Genomic DNA, 19,363 nt, shown 5'->3' with positions numbered 1-19,363 from the left:
TAGTAAGAAGATGACTTCTAATGCTTAAAGAGTAAAAGCTAAAAGGAATGAGCTATGAATGTTAAGGCTTTAAGAAGGAACCTATTATGCAGGTTGAATTGCATATTGTATTATTGTGGAAAAACTTGACCCACATGACCTATAATATGAACGCATGAGTTTATGCATAATATGAATGATTTACTTGAGTTATGATTATATCTATGTCTCATGTAGTGAATGCTAGATGTGATGACTTAATATGAACTTTGAATGGAAGATATGTGGGGTATGCATAATTATGATATTATGTGCATGTTTTATGAAGACTTTGAGAGTGAAGTATCTATGATGATAATGTTGTTGTGTTATTGAAAGGACAATCACACACACCCCATGCATGTACATGACTATGATTATGTTGTTGTGTTGATTGAAAGGCTATTCTCATTAACACACTATGAACATGATGTGAAAGGTTTAATCACATATTGATGATTCTAAGGTTGAAAGGTCATTCTCACATAATGAATCGATGAGCTATTTTATGATGTTGTATTGGATTGAGTGTTAAGTCACCCTTCCATAAACTTGAACTTAAGTCAAGACTTGACATAAATTTAAAGGGAATTATTCTTAGCACCGAGTGGATATGAAACTGAGATGGAAGCTATTACGCCAGTTAGTCCGGCTTCCCAATGGGTTCCTTTTCCGTTAGTCAGTCCAGGTTCCCAAAACAGTTATCTCATGACATGGAAACCTTTTACGTCAGTCTGTTCGGGTTTCTAGTAGAAATCTTTTTATCCCATAACTATGTGCCCACATAGGTCTTTAGCTAGTGGATCCACCTAAAAGCAAAACATGTTAGTTCTACCTTAGGCAAGTAGGACACCTCTTTTTGGTGTTGGGAATGACACCAGATTCCATGTAGCTCATATAGTCTATGTCGGTTAAGGCTATTTCCCTACATGAACAAGAAAAATAATATAAACCATGACCAAGAACAAGAATATGACCCATGACATGAACAAGAAACTTGAAGTATGAACAAGAACATGAATTATGTATTAATGTTCCTCAAGAGGTTCTACTTAGAATGAATGGGGGTATGGGACTTCATTCATGCATTGCACAAGTAGGCTTTGAGAGTGATTGTGGTATATTCTCTTATGAAATGATTCTTTATGAGTTAATCGATGCTTAATATAAACCATGAATATGAACATGAACTATACTTATGACTTCTTATGGAGTTCTACTTAGTGTTAGTGGGGGTATGGGACATCACATATGCATTGCACAAGTAGGCTTTGAAAAGGGTTATGGTGTGGTTTCCATATGCTATGAATATATATGAATTTATGCATGTATGATATGGATTGTTGCTAAGAGTGGCATTCCATGTTATAAGCTATGTATATGAATGTTTCCTTATCTATGATTATTGACTATGGATGAGATCAAAGCATGATAAGTATGATCATGGTGGCCTAAAAGTGATACTTAGTGTAGATAGGATTATGGGATCCTATCTATGCATGGAAAAAGTATGACCTAGAGTTACTTATGTGATGGTTCTATTATGATGAGATGATCTTGGTATTTATTTATGTATGTGAACTATGTCTTATGATGATTGGGATATGCATTATGTTTGAGACTATGTTGTGGTTATGTTGATATCATTTGTGCTATGATGAATGGTACATGAGTTGTTTTATGGTTTACATTCCCCAACTATTTCAAAGATGATGTTCAAAATTGCCATAGTATGGTTTTAGCTAAAATGTCCCTTTTAGCATGTTTTAAGGAATTTTATGCATGGCTATCATACTTAGTACATTTTGTGCTTACCCATATTTCTACATTTTCTATATTTGTAGGGTTTAGAGATAAAACATTCTCCCTCATGGCTAGGACCATAGTAGATCAAGAAAAAGAAATTGGGGAGTCCTCATAGTATTCGGGGGCTTGACCATATGTCCCTTAAGTTTTTCTTTTATGTTTTAGACTTATGTAAGGGCTATGTCCCTATGATTGTATTCAAGAGTTTTAATCCATGTATTATCGATGGTTTGAGACATGGTGTTATAGACTCTCTCATTTTATAAAAGACTTCGATTGTAAAGAAAAGTTTTAAATTTATGCACTTTTTCCGTATGTTCTTAGGTTATGATATGCTATGAGGCTTGTAAAAGGCTTTTTGAAATCTTGTACACTGTGTCACATCTAGGAGGTAACCTACGGTCGTGACATTAAGAGTAAGAGTAAAACTTCTTTTCTTCAAAGATTATACAGGAACAATGTATTCCCAAGAGTTAGAAATGTTTTCACATTTGAGCAAGAAAGGGAACATCGATTCCAAGAGAGATTTTAAGCTAAGTTTTGAGTAATTACCTCTAACCAAAGAAAGAGTTTTGTTTTAAAAACACATGAGCTAAGTATATTTTGGGAGTAGTATTGAGCACCGATACGGGGATGCGTATTCATAATAACTCAAGTTTCCATAAACCATGTACCCATCATGGGTAGTAAATGATCGTACTTTTTAGATGATTCCTTAGTGCTTTTAAGCATAGACTAGGGGATCCACTTAGTTAAGGCGTCCTATATTACGACAAAGTATAGGAAAATTCTGGCAACGTGGGCAAGAAGTTGTATAACCACTTATGCTCATAGTGGTGGATGTTGGTTAGAGAAACTCCAACATAAATTATATTACTTTATTATATGAGTAATTTGAGTTGTTATTGCCTTTCTTTAATAAACTTAGTTGTTTTCTACTGTTTTAAAATCATTCGATATATTGCATGTGTATTGTTGCTTTATATTGTGTTAAGTGAGTTGAGAAAAGCCAAGGTAAGTGTTTCTTTCAGATTCTTTTCAAGCTTACATTATGTTTTAGTATTCCCCTCACATACTCGTACATTCAATGTACTGATTCCATTTGGCCTGCATCATTTGAAGATGCAGACACAGGTAACCAGGATCATCATCCAGCACCTCGTTGATCTAGTTAAGCACTTAGAGTCAGTTGGTGAGCCTTATGCTATCCACATGACTTCTCTTTATCATTTGTTTTAGTATTTTGTTCATTAGGATGTCATGGGTCTTGTCCCGACACCCCTCTTTGTTTTAGAGGCTTAATAGACAGTCAAACAGTTAGTAGTTCAGTTGTCTTTACATTGTTATTTCTTATGTTAAGACTTGAGTTGCCATCTATGGCTAGTTAAATGTTTATCCTTAAACGTTCTGAGTTTTATTTGAGACAGTTGGTTTAAAAGTGCATTTGATCATTGTAATAATGCTTAGACTCTTCCGCTGAGTAAGTAAGCCTGACCAAGGGTTCTCTTGGGGCCATCAATGGTTCTCGAGTGCCAGTCCCACCCAGGGTGTAGGCTCGGGGAGTGAAAAACTTTGTATCAAAGCACAGAGTTCAAGAGTCCTATGGAGTATATGAAGCCGTGTCTTTAAACTCCTAGTTATCAGTGTGAAGCACGCCACATATATAATTAGGAGGCAGCAACACATAGAAAGTTTTCTCACTTCATTCATACTCTTTTTGTGCATTAGAGTTGATCTATAAAAAGACTCTTTCTAATTCGTGCTTGTCCGTGTTTTACAATTAATCATGCCTCTACGAAGAGTTGTCAGAGGTCGTCCTGCTAGGCGTAATGTTGAAGAGCATGGGGTACCCAATGCACCTAAAGTGTAACCCCAATGAGAAGTTACTAATACTGAGTTCAGGGAAGCGATAAGAATGTTGAGTCAAGCTGTGATGAACCAAGCTGGGCAAGGAGAGAACCGACAGGAAGGGAATGATACATCGAGCATTCGTGAGTTATCGAGGATGAATCCTCCAATGAAGTTTCATTGGTTCAAGCACTACTGAAGATCCGGAGAGTTTTGTTGAGGAACTGCAAAAGGTATTTTGAGGTTATGCACGTTGTCAATGCTGAGCGAGTAGAACTAGCTGCATATCAATAGAAGAATGTTGCTAGGACTTGGTTTGACTAGTGGAAGGAGGGTAAAGCTGAGGGAGCACCACCTATAAGTTGGGCTTGTTTTAAGTAGTCCTTCTTGAGGTGTTTCTTTCCCCAAGAACTGAGAGAGGCCAAGGTATGAGAGTTTCTCACTCTTAAGTAGGATACATTAAGTGTTCATGAGTATGGTTTGAAGTTCACCCAACTGTCCCGATATGCTCCAGAGATGGTTGCAGATATGAGAAGTAAGATCAGTCTTTTTGTTGCTGGGTTGTCCCATCTGTCAAGTAACGAGGGCAGGGTAGCTATGCTAATAGGGGACATGGATCTAGCGAGGCTGATGGTTTATGTGCCGCAGGTTCAAGAAGAGAAGCTAAGGGACAGGGAGGTGTATAGAAACAAGAGGGCTAAGACAGGGAATGAGTCCGGGCAGTAGAGAAATAATGTGACCCGGTCTTCTTTCCAACAAAAGAAAAAGAGACATTCTCTATCATTTGCTAGTGCACCTGCACCCAGAAACAAAGGTGAGTACAATAGTCAAAATTCACATCATTTCAGAGCTAGACCTACACAGTCTCAGGGTAGTGTGGCACAAGGAGGTAACTAGGCTCCTGCATGTGCTAAGTATGATAAAACCTACTAGGTAAGTGTCGTGATGGTTCCACATGTTGTTTCAAGTGTGGACAAGAGGGTAACTTCATGAAAGAGTGTCCTAAGAACCGGCAAGGTAATGGGAATCAGGGCAATAGTGCCCAATCTTCATCAGTTGCTCCACCAGATAGGCTGCACCTAAAGGAGCTACTTCCGGTACTGGCTAATGAGCAAATCGCCTTTATGCGATTACTAGTCATCTAGAGCAAAAGAATTCTCCAGATGTTGTCACTGGTATGATCAAAGTCTTTACTCTTGAAGTTTATGCTTTGCTAGACCCAAGAGAAATTTTATCTTTTGTGACTCCTTATGTTCCAAATAATTTTGACGTTCTTCCTGAGAAACTCTGTGAACCCTTTTGTGTTTCTACACCTGTTGGGGAGTCTATTGTAGCTGAGCGAGTATATTGTGATTGTCTTATTTCCATCAAACACAAGGATACCATGGCTGATTTGGTCGAATTAGACATGCTAAATTTTGATGTCAATCTTGATATGGACTGGCTTCATGCCTGTTATGCCTCAGTTGATTGTGGAACTCGATTTGTCAAGTTTTAGTTTCCAAATAAGCCAGTCTTAGAATAGAAAAGTAGTTCAGCGGTGCCTAAGGGTCATTTTATTTCATACCTCAAGGAAAGAAGGTTAGTTTCCAAGGGGTGTGTCTATCACTTAGTCTGAGTTAATGACTCTAATGTTGAGATACCTCTTATTCAGTCAGTTTCAGTAGTAAAAGTGTTTCCAAAAGTCTTTCCAGATAATCTTCCCGGAGTCCCTCCTGAGAGAGAAATAGACTTCGATATAAATGTCCTTCCAGAGTTGAAAGAGCTTATAGAACAGTTGAAAGATCTCCTTGATAAGGGCTTTATTCGACCAAGTGCCTCACGTTGGGGCGCTCCGATCTTATTTGTGAGAAAGAAGGATGATTCCCTTAGGATGTGTATAGATTATCGTCAGATGAATAAGGTTACCATCAATAAGTATCCTCTTCCAAGAATCGATAATCTTTTCGATCAACTTCAGGGTGCTACTTTTTTCTCTAAGATAGACCTCAGATCAGGCTACTATCAGTTAACAGTGAGGGAATGTGATATTCCAAAGACAGCCTTCAGGACCCGTTAAGCTCATTATGAGTTCTTAGTTATGTCCTCGGGTTGACCAATGTGCCTGCAACATTCATGGACCTTATGAATAGAGTATTCAAGCCTTACTTAGATATGTTTGTTATCATTTTCCTTGATGACATACTAATCTATTCGAGTAATGAGGAAGATCATGCTAGCCATCTTAGAATAGTTCACCTAACTTTAAAGGATAGAGAGTTACATGCCCAGTTCTCTAAGTGTGAGTTTTGGCTTGAGTTTGCGGCATTCCTAGGCCACATTGTGTCTGGACAAGGAATTAAAGTTTATACCTAGAAAATAGAGGCAGTGTAGAATTGTCCTAGACCCACATCTCCAACTGATAATAGAATTTTCTTGGGTTTGGCCAGATATTATAGAAGGTTTGTAGAGGGGTTCTCATCCATTTCATCCCCTTTGACCACGTTGACTCAGAAAATAGTGAAATTTCAATGGTCTGAAGCTTGTGAGAAAAGCTTTCAAGGATTGAAAAAGAGGTTGACTACTGCCCCAGTATTGACCTTACCAGAAGGTACGCAAGGCTTTGCTATTTATTGCGATGCATCTAGAGTTGGTATGGGTTGTGTGTTAATGCAGAATGGCAAGGTTGTAGCTTATGCCTCCAGACAGTTGAAAGTTCATGAGAAGAACTACCCAACCCATGATCTTGAGTTGGCTGTCGTAGTATTTGCATTAAAAATATGGCGCCATTATCTTTATGGTGTTCATGTGGATGTGTTCACCGATCACAAGGTCTTCGATATGTTTTAGTTAGAAAGAGCTTAATCTCAGAAAAAGGATGTGGTTAGAATTACTCAAGTATTATGACACGAGTATTCTTTACTACCTTGGTTAGGCTAATGTTGTTGTTGATGCCTTGAGCAGGTTGTCTATGGGTAGTACCACCCATTTTGAGAAAGATAAGAAAGAACTAGAAAAGGATGTGCATAGACTTGCACGCCTACGAGTTCGTCTAATGGATTTACAGATGGAGGAGTAGTGGTGATGAATGGGGTTGAACCATCTTTAGTGCCAGAAGTGACAGAAAAGAAGGATCAAGACCCTATTTTTCTTGAATTGAAGGCAATTATTCATAAGAAAACAATAATGGCTTCTTTTGAACAAAGGGGACATGGAGTTTTGACATATCAATGTAGATTATGTGTACCAAGGATGGATGAACTCCAAGAGAGGTCCATGGAAGAAGCTCATAGCTCCAGATATTCCATTCATTCAAGATCCACAAAGATGTATCAAGATTTGAGAGAGGTTTATTGGTGGAGTAGTATGAAGAAAGGCATTGCAGAGTTTGTTGCTAAGTGTCCAAATTGCCAACAAGTTAAAGTAGAGCACCAAAGGCCCGGTGGTTTGGCTCAAAATATAGAACTTTCGGAATGGAAGTGGGAGATTGTTAATATGGACTTCATCACAAGTTTAACAAAGGTCTCCCAGGAAACATGATTCTATTTGGGTGATTGTTGATAGAATAACAAAATCAGCCCACATTTTGGCGGTAAAGACTACCCACTCAGTTGAAGATTATGCTAAGTTGTAGATTCAAGAGGTGGTAAGACTTCATGGAGTTCTGGTCTCTATTATTTTAGACATAGGAGCGCAATTTACTGCGCACTTCTGGAAATCCTTTCAGAAATGCTTCGGTTGAAAGGTGAACCTAAGTACTGTTTTTCATCCTCAGACAAATGGTCAAGCAGAGTGTACTATTCAGACCTTAGAGGATATGTTGAGGGCCTGTGTGATTGATTTCAAAGGTAATTGGGATGATCACCTACCTCTCATCGAGTTCGCTTACAACAATAGCTATCACTCTAACATCCAAATGGATCCTTATGAAGCTCTTTATGGGAGAAGATGCAAATCCCCTATTGGATGGTTTGAAGTTGGTGAAGCTGGGTTGATAGGACCAGATTTAGTTCACCAAGCTTTGGAGAAGGTGAAAGTGATTCAAGAAAGGTTGAAAACAGTGAAAAGTCGTCAGAAATCCTAGACTGATGTTAGGAGGAGGGAGTTAGATATTGAGGTAGATGATTGGGTATACTTTAAAGTTTCACCCATGAAGGGTGTTATGAGGTTTGGTAAGAACGTTAAGCTTATTCCCCGGTATATTGGCCCTTACAGAATACCAAAAAAGTTTGGTAATGTAGCTTATGAATTAGAGCTACCCCAAGAGTTAGTAGTGGTTCATCCGGTATTTCATATTTCCATATTGAAGAAGTGCATGGGAGATCCTTCATTTATCATAACAATGGAAGATATTGGTATCAAGGATAGATTGTCATATGAGGATATTCCAGTTCAGATTCTAGATCGCCAAATTTGCAAGTTGAGGACTAAGGAAGTAGCATCATTTAAAGTCCTTTGGAGAAACCGGTTTGTTCAGAAACTGGGGAAGATATGAACAAGAGATATCCACACCTCTTTCAGCCCGGAGAAGTTTCAGACCAAGGTACTAATTCTCGTCTTAGTACTTTTTAATTTATAAGTTGGTATATTGTAATTGCATTGCTTGTTGGGTGTTTGAGCTGAATGTTAGATGTTAAACCCTTAGCCTAGTAAGAGTAATCTCATTCGAGGACTAATGTTCCCAAGGGGGAGATATTGTAACACCTCGCTAATTGAAAGAACTAGAAAGAGTCATTTGTGGAAAGAAAGAAAAATCTTGAAAATTGGCTAAATTAAGTTAAGTATGAATTTTGGTCTACTTGAAATGACCATAACTCCTAGCTCATGATGATTTAGGTGTGTTTATAGATACCGCAGGAAAGATCTTGAAATTATCTTTCCAACTCCGCCGAGTTTACTTAATTCCGAGTTCGTATGAATGAGATATACCCTTTTGAAGTTGTGTTGTTCAAATAAGATAACACTAAATGACAAAACGAGCGAAAGCAAGCCAACAACTATATACAAGAGAATCCCTCCCAGAACCAGGAAGTCATAAGTACAGAGCTGTCTAAACCCAAAAGTGGACCAAAAGAAAAGCCTTCTCAAAAGTAAAAGATTATCTAAATATGTACAGAAGGAGACAAGTTGATCTAGGATGTCAAGTTCCCACCCATGTCTCAGATCCTAAAAGCTGGTGAAGATGGCATGAACAATCACTGTTGGCAATTCCTACTAGGACATGCATCATGAAGGGTAACATGATTACCAAAACAAAGGTAGTCAGTAGGCCTCAAGATCGAGTGAGAAAGAAAGGTAAAAAAAATATGAAAAGATATAATGTAGACACAAATAAATGTCAAACTAGGTATGAATGAAAGCACACGGGCATACTGAAAGTAAATCTAAGTACAACTAAACAAAACCTAACCGGACCCTATAAGATTATAAGGTACACTTGTGTGCAAGTTTATGTAAAACCCGAATGTTCTCCCTTAAGCTCCAGTAACCACAAGTACTAAACAATCCAGTCAACTCCAAGTACAGTTAATAAGAGTGACAATAAATCTACGCCACCTAGCCAGCCAGTCCTCTCCCTGCCAATCTAGCAAGAGGAACTCAGGGGCATCTAGACTTTAAAGAAGATATCCAATATCAATATCAAGCCACCATGGAATAACGTCCACTTATGAAGATTCACCAGAAGACACCAAGCCTAGAACAATCCAACCCTAAGTCGTCGTGAAAGCACAAAATCTCTGATAAGGCATCGGAGCAACATAAATAGGGGGAGAGGACAAAAGATCTTTAAAGGAGTGAAACTTTCAAAACTAGGGCTCATACTATCTGAATCAAGTCTTCTTCTCTGGTCTACATGGATCTAATTTTTCTGAAATGTTGTAAGAGAAGAAACAAGGCTACACGGATCGCAAGTCTAAGGCAACACTAGTCTAATTAACAACACCATGGAACACATACAAACCCCAAGTAGTATGGTACTACACCCGACAATAAGACGAATCATTCCTAAATTATGTTATGAAGTAAAAAAATATGAATATCTAGGTATCCGCCCCCAATTCACTCTAATCACATGCATTTATGCATTCAAGCTTAATCTAAATAGAAAGAAAGTCGTAACCTACCTGAAGGTCGAAACTACACGCTCTAAATCCCGATGATAATTCTTTAGCATAGATACATGAACTGTTTAACGTTTCAAGGACACTTCTTCCAATTCTAAGTGTCAACGATCACTAGTCAGTATAAAACACAACTAAATGAGTTGGGATCGAATCCCATAGGGAGTAGTACGTGTTTGAGAATTAATTAGGAAATATTAATATGGTCAAATCAGCCATAAGATTAGATATTATCGAATAAAAACATAATTCAAATAAGAGGGTTTTGGTTTAAATTATCAACTACAAATAGTGGCAAACAATACGAAATAACAATAATGAGACGGGTTCTTGGGATGTGATTAGATTATAGGCTAATATAGACAAATGGGTAATTGCAACTGTTAGGAAATAGATGTATATTAGTGAGTAAGCTAAGCTCTATAGGGGATAAATTTTCTCTCGAACAATTCTGTCATGCCCCGAGCCTACACCCTGGGCGGGACATGCACTTGAGAACCATTGCTCACCCCAAGCGAACCCTTGGCCTGACTTACTTACTCAGCGGAAGACTCTAAGTATCATTACAATGATCAAATGCACTTATAAACCAACTGTCTCAAATTAAACTCAGAATGTTTAAGGATAAACATTCAACTAGCCATAGATAGCAACGCAAGTCTTAACATAAAAAATAGCAATTTAAAGACAACTAAACTACTAACTGTCTGACTGTATATGAAGCCTCTGAAACAAAGAGGGATATCGGGACAAGCCCCACACCATCCTAATGAACTAAATACTAAAACAAATGATAAAAAGGAGTCTTACGGATAGCAAGGAGGCTCACCAACTGACTTTGAGTGCTCAACTAGATCAACGAGGCGCTAGATGATGATCCTGGTTACCTGTGCCTACATCATAAAATGATGCAGGCCAAATGGCATTAGTACATTGAATGTACAAGTATGCGAAGGGAATACTAAAACATAACATAGGCTTGAAAAGAATCTCAAAGAAACACTTACCTTCTCTTTACTCAAATCATGAATAACTTAACTTAATATAAAGCAACAATACACATTCAATATATGGAAAGTTTTTAAAACAGTAGAAAGCAACTCAATTTGTTAAAGAAATGCAATAATAACTCAACTTACTCATATAATAAGGTTATATAATTTCTGTGGGAGTTTCTCTAACCGACAGCCAGCACTATGAGCCTAAGTGGTGATACAACGTCTTTCCCACGCTGTCAAAACTGTCCTATACTTTGTCGTCATATAGGACATCTTAACTAAGTGGATCCACTAGTCTATGCTTAAAGCACTAAGGAATCATCTAAAAATTATGATCCCTTACTACCCGTGATGTTACATGGTTTATGGAGACTTGAGTTATTATAAACTCGCGTCCCCATATCGATGATACTACTTCGAAAATTTACTTAGCTCATGTGTTTTTAAAACAAAACTCTTTCTTTTTTTGAGATAATTACTCAAAACTTAGCTTAAAAGCTCTCTTCGAATTGATGTTCCCTTTCTTTCTCAAATGTTAAAACATTTCTAAACTCTTGTGAATACTTAGTTCCCGTCTAATCTTTGAAGAAAAGAACTTTTATTCTTACACTTTACTTAACTCAAAACTTAAGTCTTAAAACGAAGTTGAAAGGTTTGTAAAAGACTATTGAAAATATTTATGAACTTCTCTTGAGTTGATTCTTAACTTCTTAGCATGACTCTTAACTTTCCTAGAATTGAATTTATTGATTCAAGGATTGTGATTTATGATAGGAAGGATCTCATGATGTTTAGGAGTGTTTTTAGATAGTTAAACATGATAAAAGATCAAGAAATCGTTGTCTGGAAACTAGTCCACGACGCAGAGAAGTATTTCATATTTGGTCGCGAAATTAATTTTGAGGTAGAACGGTCCGTGACCACTCCATGACGCGAGGGAGGATTTTCCCAATCTGAGGAACAGGTCCGCGACGCGGGCCTGGTATCCAAATTTGCCCAACTTGTTCCTTCTTCGTTATCTGAACCCAAATTCGCCTAAACTCTGCTACTTTTCTCAAATTCTCTTTAGATTCAGATACCCAGTAAATGTACCTAAGAACCTAACTCAAAACAACTCTATAATTCAACGTAATGATCTCAAAAACTTCTCAATCTCAGACCAAATCAAGAACGAAAACAAATTTAAGAACACATATCAAGAACATCAAACTTTCAACCCTTTTAGGACGAATTCACGCTGAAATAAACATGCTTGGCACGTGGTAAACGAACCCAACATTATGAAAGTCTCACATACCTTGTAGGGGTACATTCATTTTTATTAGAGATTTTTATCCTAAATTCTTGAAATCGAAAAACCCCCACCCATTTTCAACTATCAAGAAATTTTACAAGTAAAACCAAAGGTTCATATTAAAAGTGCAAAATAATACACAAAATAGAAATAAAGCAAGAAGGAAACATCCATAAAGATAGAAAAATCACAAAATTGATTCGACCATCTAAGATTTTCATAATTTAACAAGCTACTAAAGAGTGACTTGGTTATATTTCTGTTTGTCTAGGTTATATTGAAGGTTAAGTACTCCCCCTTGTAATTTAAATATAGGAAAAAGTTTGCCAACTGCATTCCATACTGTCGGTATCTTCATCGATATCTTTGTATATTGTGGAAGAGCATGGTTCTAGTTGAAGCGCCTTTTATTCTCCCTCATCTCCTCATTAATACTACAAATATTTTATAGTATTACCTTTTCTTATCCTGATATGTTTGGCTTCGATGTTTTCCTTATCATCATTGCTTCTTTACTCTTGTATTGTTTCAAACTTGTTTTTGAGGCCTATTGGAAACAATCTTTCTACCTAGGACAAGATGGATAAGTTTTGCACACACTCTAGGTATAGTTTATACCTCTAGATTGAAGGTTCAATCAACCGTAGTCCCTTTTTTCCCAATCTATTAATAAATGATAAAAAGAGTAGAGATTACTCTGGTCATGGAGGTTTGGAATGTGGCTTTCCATGTTACTGTTTTTAAATAAAAGACAAACAAAAGATGCAATAATCCCAACATAAGAAGGTCTAGAAACCAACTATTAACAATGATTCATCGAATCATTCCGAAATAAAAAATCTAGAAAAACAAAATAGAAAAGCATTAACTGATTTAGGATAGGTGGCTGACCAATGACTACGACAGATATATATTTAACAATTCTCAAAGAGCTACGAGTGATCCTTTAGTTCAAAGTAGTGTCCATCAATGCTTTGAATGTATAGGTGTTCCTATCAATGTAAAATCTAGAACATTCTCATCTGTCCAGCTGATATATCATGGCTTTGCTAAGTTAGAAGATGCAACACAAGGGCAAAAATATACACAACGAGCCTGATCATGAAAGATTAGTTCTGGCACCTCTTTCACTTCAACATAACCCTTCGTTGGAATTTCTGGCTGATATGTTGATGACTACATTTAATTTAACAAAATTAGAAATTCAATGCAAAAACACTAAATTTGTACATGAGGAAAGGGTGCTAGGAATGCAAATAGTATACAATATCACACCAATTTATGTTCCAGTTATTAGAAATTTGTATTAATATCGTGATGTTGAATAAGGTAAGCTTATGTTGTAGCCATTCTTATGAACAAATCATAAATGTTATTCGAACATTAAATTTAGAGGTAATGTAATGAATTCCCAAAATAAAAGTAGAGTAACAACAAACGTCAAACAAAGGCATATTTTGTGTTAAGACAATTAGAGGAAAACCCACAAGGAAAGAAAATTGCATTCAAAAATAGGAAATAGATAAAACACAGTAGGTGCACATCTCCACCTCAAACTCTAAAGTTGTCGGGTGGGTACACTCATCTTTAGTAGAAAAAAAGAGAGATTATCCATGGTCAATTCTTAAAATGTGAAACCCTCACCTCAATCCCTATCATTTTCAACCAACAAAGGTTACTGGTAAAACCAACAAGAAATCTGCATGATATACAGAACAAAATAAATTGAGATTTTATCTGGATTTTTGCAATTGGAAATCCTCAAAGGTGATGGGATGAATACCAAAAAAGAACTAGAGTAACAAGAAACGACAAAAACAGAGTATGAGAAACATAAGGCATATAATTTTGTGTTAAGATAATTGGACGAAAACCCGCAAGTAGAGAATAAGCAGAAACCTAGTCAATCTAGTAATTACATCTTAAAACAGTAAATAGATGAAACACATCAGGTGCACATCTACATCTCCAACTCTAAAGATGTAGGGTTCGAATCAAAATAGTGGAAGGGGGTGGGTTCACTCATTTTTACTAGAAAAAAAATTATGATTTTCCAAGGGTAATTTTTCCTTTATTCAAAATTCTTGAAAAACAAAGATCCCCACCCCCACTGCTCCCACTTTCAACCATCAAGAAATCGAAAGGTAGGTAGAAATCTTTGTGGATTGAGCGGTGGTACTGAGTCTGTTTGAAAATCATCGATTTGTTTGAAATCTATTAGGATACTATTTCGAACAATTTTAAATTCAATTTAATTAAAAAGGGTCTTATTTTGTAAAGTCTTATGATAATTTTTTAGAGTAGATCGAATGATTGTTATAATTCTATCCAAAAGAAAGTAAGAATATTTAAATTTTGTTGTTTTCCTTTTCCTAATTCTTAGAATATCATGTTACTCTGTCGTTTTATTTTATGTGTTTTAATTTAACAAGGCATGAAGTTGAAGAAAGTAATGAAAACTTTCTTAAACTTCATGTCTTGTTAAAATAAAACTCATAAAATGAAACGACAGTATAACATGACATTCTAAGAAATAGGAAAAGGAAAATAATAAAATTTAACTATTACTATTTTCTTTTGGATGTAATTATAACAATCATTTGATGTCCTCTCAAAATCATCGTAAGATTTCACAAAACAAGACCCTTTTTAATTAACTTGAATCTAACAAATCAATAATTTTCAAACAATATCATCACCATAGCTCAAACCACAACAAAATAATATAGAGAACAAAAAAAATTGAGATTTTCATCTTAAATTCTTGAAATAAGAAACCCCACCTCTCTCATTTTCAACCATCAATAAATCGATAGTAAAACAGAAATATCAGTGAAGTGCAAAAAAATATACAGGACATAAATGAAGCAACAAGGAAACATCAATCGAGATCTCAACAAAAAACAAGCATGCATGAAAACACAAGAAATAAAGATAGAAAACTCAATGAACTGATTCAACCAACTAAGATTTTCTTCCGTCTTTCTTTCTAACCCATTTATTCAAATTCAAATTCCAAAAACTTGCAAAACAGAATCTTTGGAGACGTTTCGTAATAGTCGCTAAGGAGGTTTTTTGTTTATGGACAAAATTATATAGAGATTAATCATCAAGTATATATATATATTAATTTTTACCATATAAACAATGATTTTGAATATTTATTTTTTGTACTTTCAATTTTTACTATTAATAATACTAGTTTTGTCATTTAGCATTCTAATACATGTACTGACCAATTAGGACTATTCTTTTTTTATTTATTTAAATTAATTTAGTTGGTTTATGAAGTCATTCAATAGTAACATTTAGTTTATTCTTTTCATTAAAGAAAGGTTCAATAGGCAATACACGTCATCTACAACACATTCACATAGTACACTCAAATATGATGATAATGCACGTCATATACAATACATTTAGAGAGCATACTCCAAATGTCTATGTTTTTTTAGTAATACTTTAAAGTTAATAAGGGGGATTTAGTAAATATGATGCGTTGTTAGAGCCTATAAAAATTAGCTTCATCAAAAGCCCTAGCAAGCACTCCTAGCCTATTAGTTTCACTATACCTTGGTCTATTCACTTATCGCTATGACTGAAACAAAACCTTTACATGATATTTTTTCTAACTCCCCTTGTATGCCCATAAATAACATATAGAGTGTGATTATTTTTATCCTTTTATCTTTCTTCTGATTTGGATAACACTTTAGGTATTATTCAAGCATTTAAGGCTATGGATCTAAGATTTAATCTTTGACTCATTATTTTTTTATTTTAAGACTTGGATCTAAAGGTTTCTACGAATAAGTTTCAGATTTTGTCTCAAATAAAGGTTAATTTTATTTAATTATCTCTACTTTTAATAAAAGTATCGCGATTGAAATTTTAATCCTTTTTTCATGATTATTTAATTCAAGGCTGCAAGGTAGATATTTAGTTGAAAAAATATAAGAAATATCATCATAAAATGTTGGTGTTCTTTGTATCAAGCTCTTTTTTAAGAATTAGACATTAATCTTTCTTTAATGTTATTTCTCTTTATTAAACTATGCATTTGAAGAAATTGTTAAAACATGTTTCACATTTTATGTGTGTCAGATAAAAAGATTATGTTTTAATAATTAATCATATAACAAAATCAAATTTCATTCTTATATTATTATTTTTATCAGTAACACAATTCAAAAGTAAGAAATTATATGCAAACATATATGAATCATTTTGAAAGAGATAGTAGAAGGCTGAACAGATGGAGTAATAATTTAAAAGAATACTAGCGACGGATCCGATGAGATCCCCTTTCAACCCAATGCCAAACTGTGTGCTTCACCGAAACTCGCTTAGTCAGAGTGGCATCATAGTCTTCGCACCTACTGACCAAAGCTCAGATCCAGTACCGCTCTTGTTGTTGTTGTGGTCGACTTTGCTGGAGAGAATAGAGAAGCACAGTGGAGCTCACTTTTTTCTTGTTGTCGCAGCTGCTTTCCAGAGTGGAGACTAGTTCTTGTCGACTGCTGTTGTTGATGTTGTTTGTCCTTACCGGAAAGAGAGAACAACGGAGGCGAGTGTAGAAAAAGAAGAGGACGAGGAGCGAGAGGATGATGGAAGGAGAAGAGGATGACCAAGGACCTTTCTCATTGGCCATTTTCTTGCGATGAGCGTAGTCTCGCTGGAAAATTGAGAGGAGAGAGGGAGAGGGATTCGGCGATAGTCTAGAGGAGAGGAGAAAAGAATGAAATTTGTTTTAGGGTTTTGGTCTTTTACGTGTAAAATTAAGAAGGGAATGATTAAGAGATCTGGTTCGTTGATCTAAATGTGATGAATGACTGAGATATGAGTGAGATGAGTGGTCAGGATTGAAAGATGGGGTTGGATTGAAATCTGAAATTTTAATGAATTGGTTATAATCGCAAAAAAAAACAAAAGGGGTAAAATTAGAACTACATTGAAATAAGAGGCTAAATTTGAAATGGAATTGAATGGAAAAAGGGTTAGAATTTAAAAAAATTGGATAAATGAGGCTAAGATTTGAATTATTTAAGAGAAATTAAGGAGATGCTATTCAATTAATAAGATACTAGACAAATTGTAATATTATCATATAATTAAACTCACCTAAATTTTAGAAACATTAAAATATATGAGTAAAAGAATTATTTTGAGTTTAACTATCGATAAATAAAATAAAATCGATTAGTAGTATGCCTGTGCCAGAAGACCTTCTCGCAGATGATTTCTAGTCAGTGTGCCGCGAGTGGCTTCTCGATGAATAAGCTGCGATTGCTCTTGTTGATACAGTTTCACTTTTTTAGGCAGTTTCGTATTCTAATGATCCCGTCTTACCTGATGATTAGGATTTGCTTTCCCTATTTGAAAAAAGGAGATCTGTGTCACTCTCACTATGCTTCACACATGAAATTATACAGCTTTCAAGGGCTCATCATAGCCCTTTTTGTGACTCGACTCAAGCTCATCATAACCTTTTTTGTGATCACGCTCATCATAACCTTTCCTGAAAGTAGACGACAAGTTTAAAATCTTAACGCCAGCATAATCATTGAAAGAGTATCTTCTTTTTCGCCACATCGCATCAAGGTGACAGGATTCGAACCTATGGCCCTCTGTACCCAAAACAGATGCGCTGACCAGACTGCGCTACACCTCGTCTCACCACCCCGAAGCATATAGATCCACCCGATCGATGAACACTCAAACCGAACTCGCCCATCCGGATGCGAGAACCAATCCGAGTAATCAACCGCTTTTTTTTGAATCTGCCTCAAGCACCCCAACCCTACCGCCAAAAAGCCGTCCGTATAGTGCAGGAGCGCTCACATTTTTTTGCTTACTCTTTCACTTTCATTTCTCAATCCGGCTCACTCCCGGCTACGGTTTGGACCTTTCGCCTGCTTAGAAGTGGATTCGAACCACTGACACAAGGATTTTCAGTCCTTTGCTCTAACCAGCTGAGCTACCTGAACCACTTTCCTAAAGTCTGTTTTCTTCATCGAAGAGCGCCCTACCTTACCACTTGACTAGTAAGGGAAAAGCCCTTTACTAAACTAAGAAAATAGAATAGATAGGCTTTTTTCGCTTCTTCGTCAAGCTTTCGAGCAGCTCTTTCAACTGCCGCCTAATCCCCCAACATGCTCAAGAACCGAGAGCCGTCCAGGGACTGCCGGAGGGAGCTTGCTTATAGAAAGAAGATAGGCCAGAAAAACAAGGTGCAACGGGCTCTCCGCTCCTAGTCACTAAGAAGTGCTATTCTGTCCTCCGGGGGACTGGACTCCACCAAGAGGTTCTTTCTCTCACGTAATTTCGCCCGCCCGTTTCATTTCCGTACCGGAGGAAATGGGATTCGAACCCATGATACAATCTTCTTGTATGTCGATTTAGCAAACCAATGCCTTAAGCCACTCAGCCATACCTCCAAGTTGTTGATCGGAATGGAATTGGATGTGCCGGGTTTGGTTGCTTGCCCGAAGGAAGGGCTATCTGATCCGATCAACTACGTAAGCCGTAGCGCGCTAGCGCGCGTACTCTTCCTCTATGAGCGAGACTCCATCCAAATCTGCCACTCCTTGGGCGAGGCCTTCTGTTCTATGAACACCCCACCACTGAATGATTCACTTTCAAGTTCTCGCCTCCGACCCGGGAGAACACAGGGTCAAGCCAAGCCCTGACCCGCCTAAATGGAATTCATATCTCCTTCGTCTAAAATAAATAATTTAATACTAATTACATTAATTTTGGATTTTTAAAAATAACTAAATATACACTTATTTAGACACAATTGATTAAAGTTTTAAACACGTAATAAGAGGGAAATATGTTTTAAAAATACCTAATTGATTGAATAGCACTTCCGAAAGGGTTATACGTAGGTCTAAATTGGGTGTCCACACTATCTATATCTATACTACCTTAAAATCATAAACACCCAAACTTCAATGCTATATTACTATAATACCCTAAACTAAAAAAACACAATTTATTTTATTTGTTTATTTATTTAACTATATCTACACTAGTTTAAAACATGAACTGCCAAATTTCTATGTTAAATTACAATAATACCCCCAACGAAAAAAACACAAATTAGTTTATTGGTTTATTTAATTAATTTATCTATCTATCTATCTATCTATCTATCTATCTGTCTATCTGTCTATCTGTCTATCTATCTGCCTGTCTATCTGTTTGTCTGTCTCTCTGTCTCTCTTTCTGTCTGTCTACCTGTCTGTATGTCTATCTGTCCATCCATCCATCCATCCATCTATCTATCTATCTAT

General features: G+C 36.3%; 1 non-coding gene across 1 annotated transcript; it reads right to left on the bottom strand.

Moving 5' to 3' along the window:
* Window positions 1-17,978: 17,978 nt before the first annotated feature.
* On the bottom strand, window positions 17,979-18,052 carry TRNAF-GAA (transfer RNA phenylalanine (anticodon GAA)). The gene has a single exon. It is a non-coding gene; the product is annotated as a tRNA-Phe (tRNA).
* Between the last annotated feature and the right edge of the window lie 1,311 nt (window positions 18,053-19,363).

This window comes from Solanum tuberosum, unplaced genomic scaffold, assembly GCF_000226075.1.
Source record: "Solanum tuberosum cultivar DM 1-3 516 R44 unplaced genomic scaffold, SolTub_3.0 scf00082, whole genome shotgun sequence".
NCBI classification, from domain to species: domain Eukaryota; kingdom Viridiplantae; phylum Streptophyta; class Magnoliopsida; order Solanales; family Solanaceae; genus Solanum; species Solanum tuberosum.
This window is presented reverse-complemented; position numbering and strand designations above follow the sequence as displayed.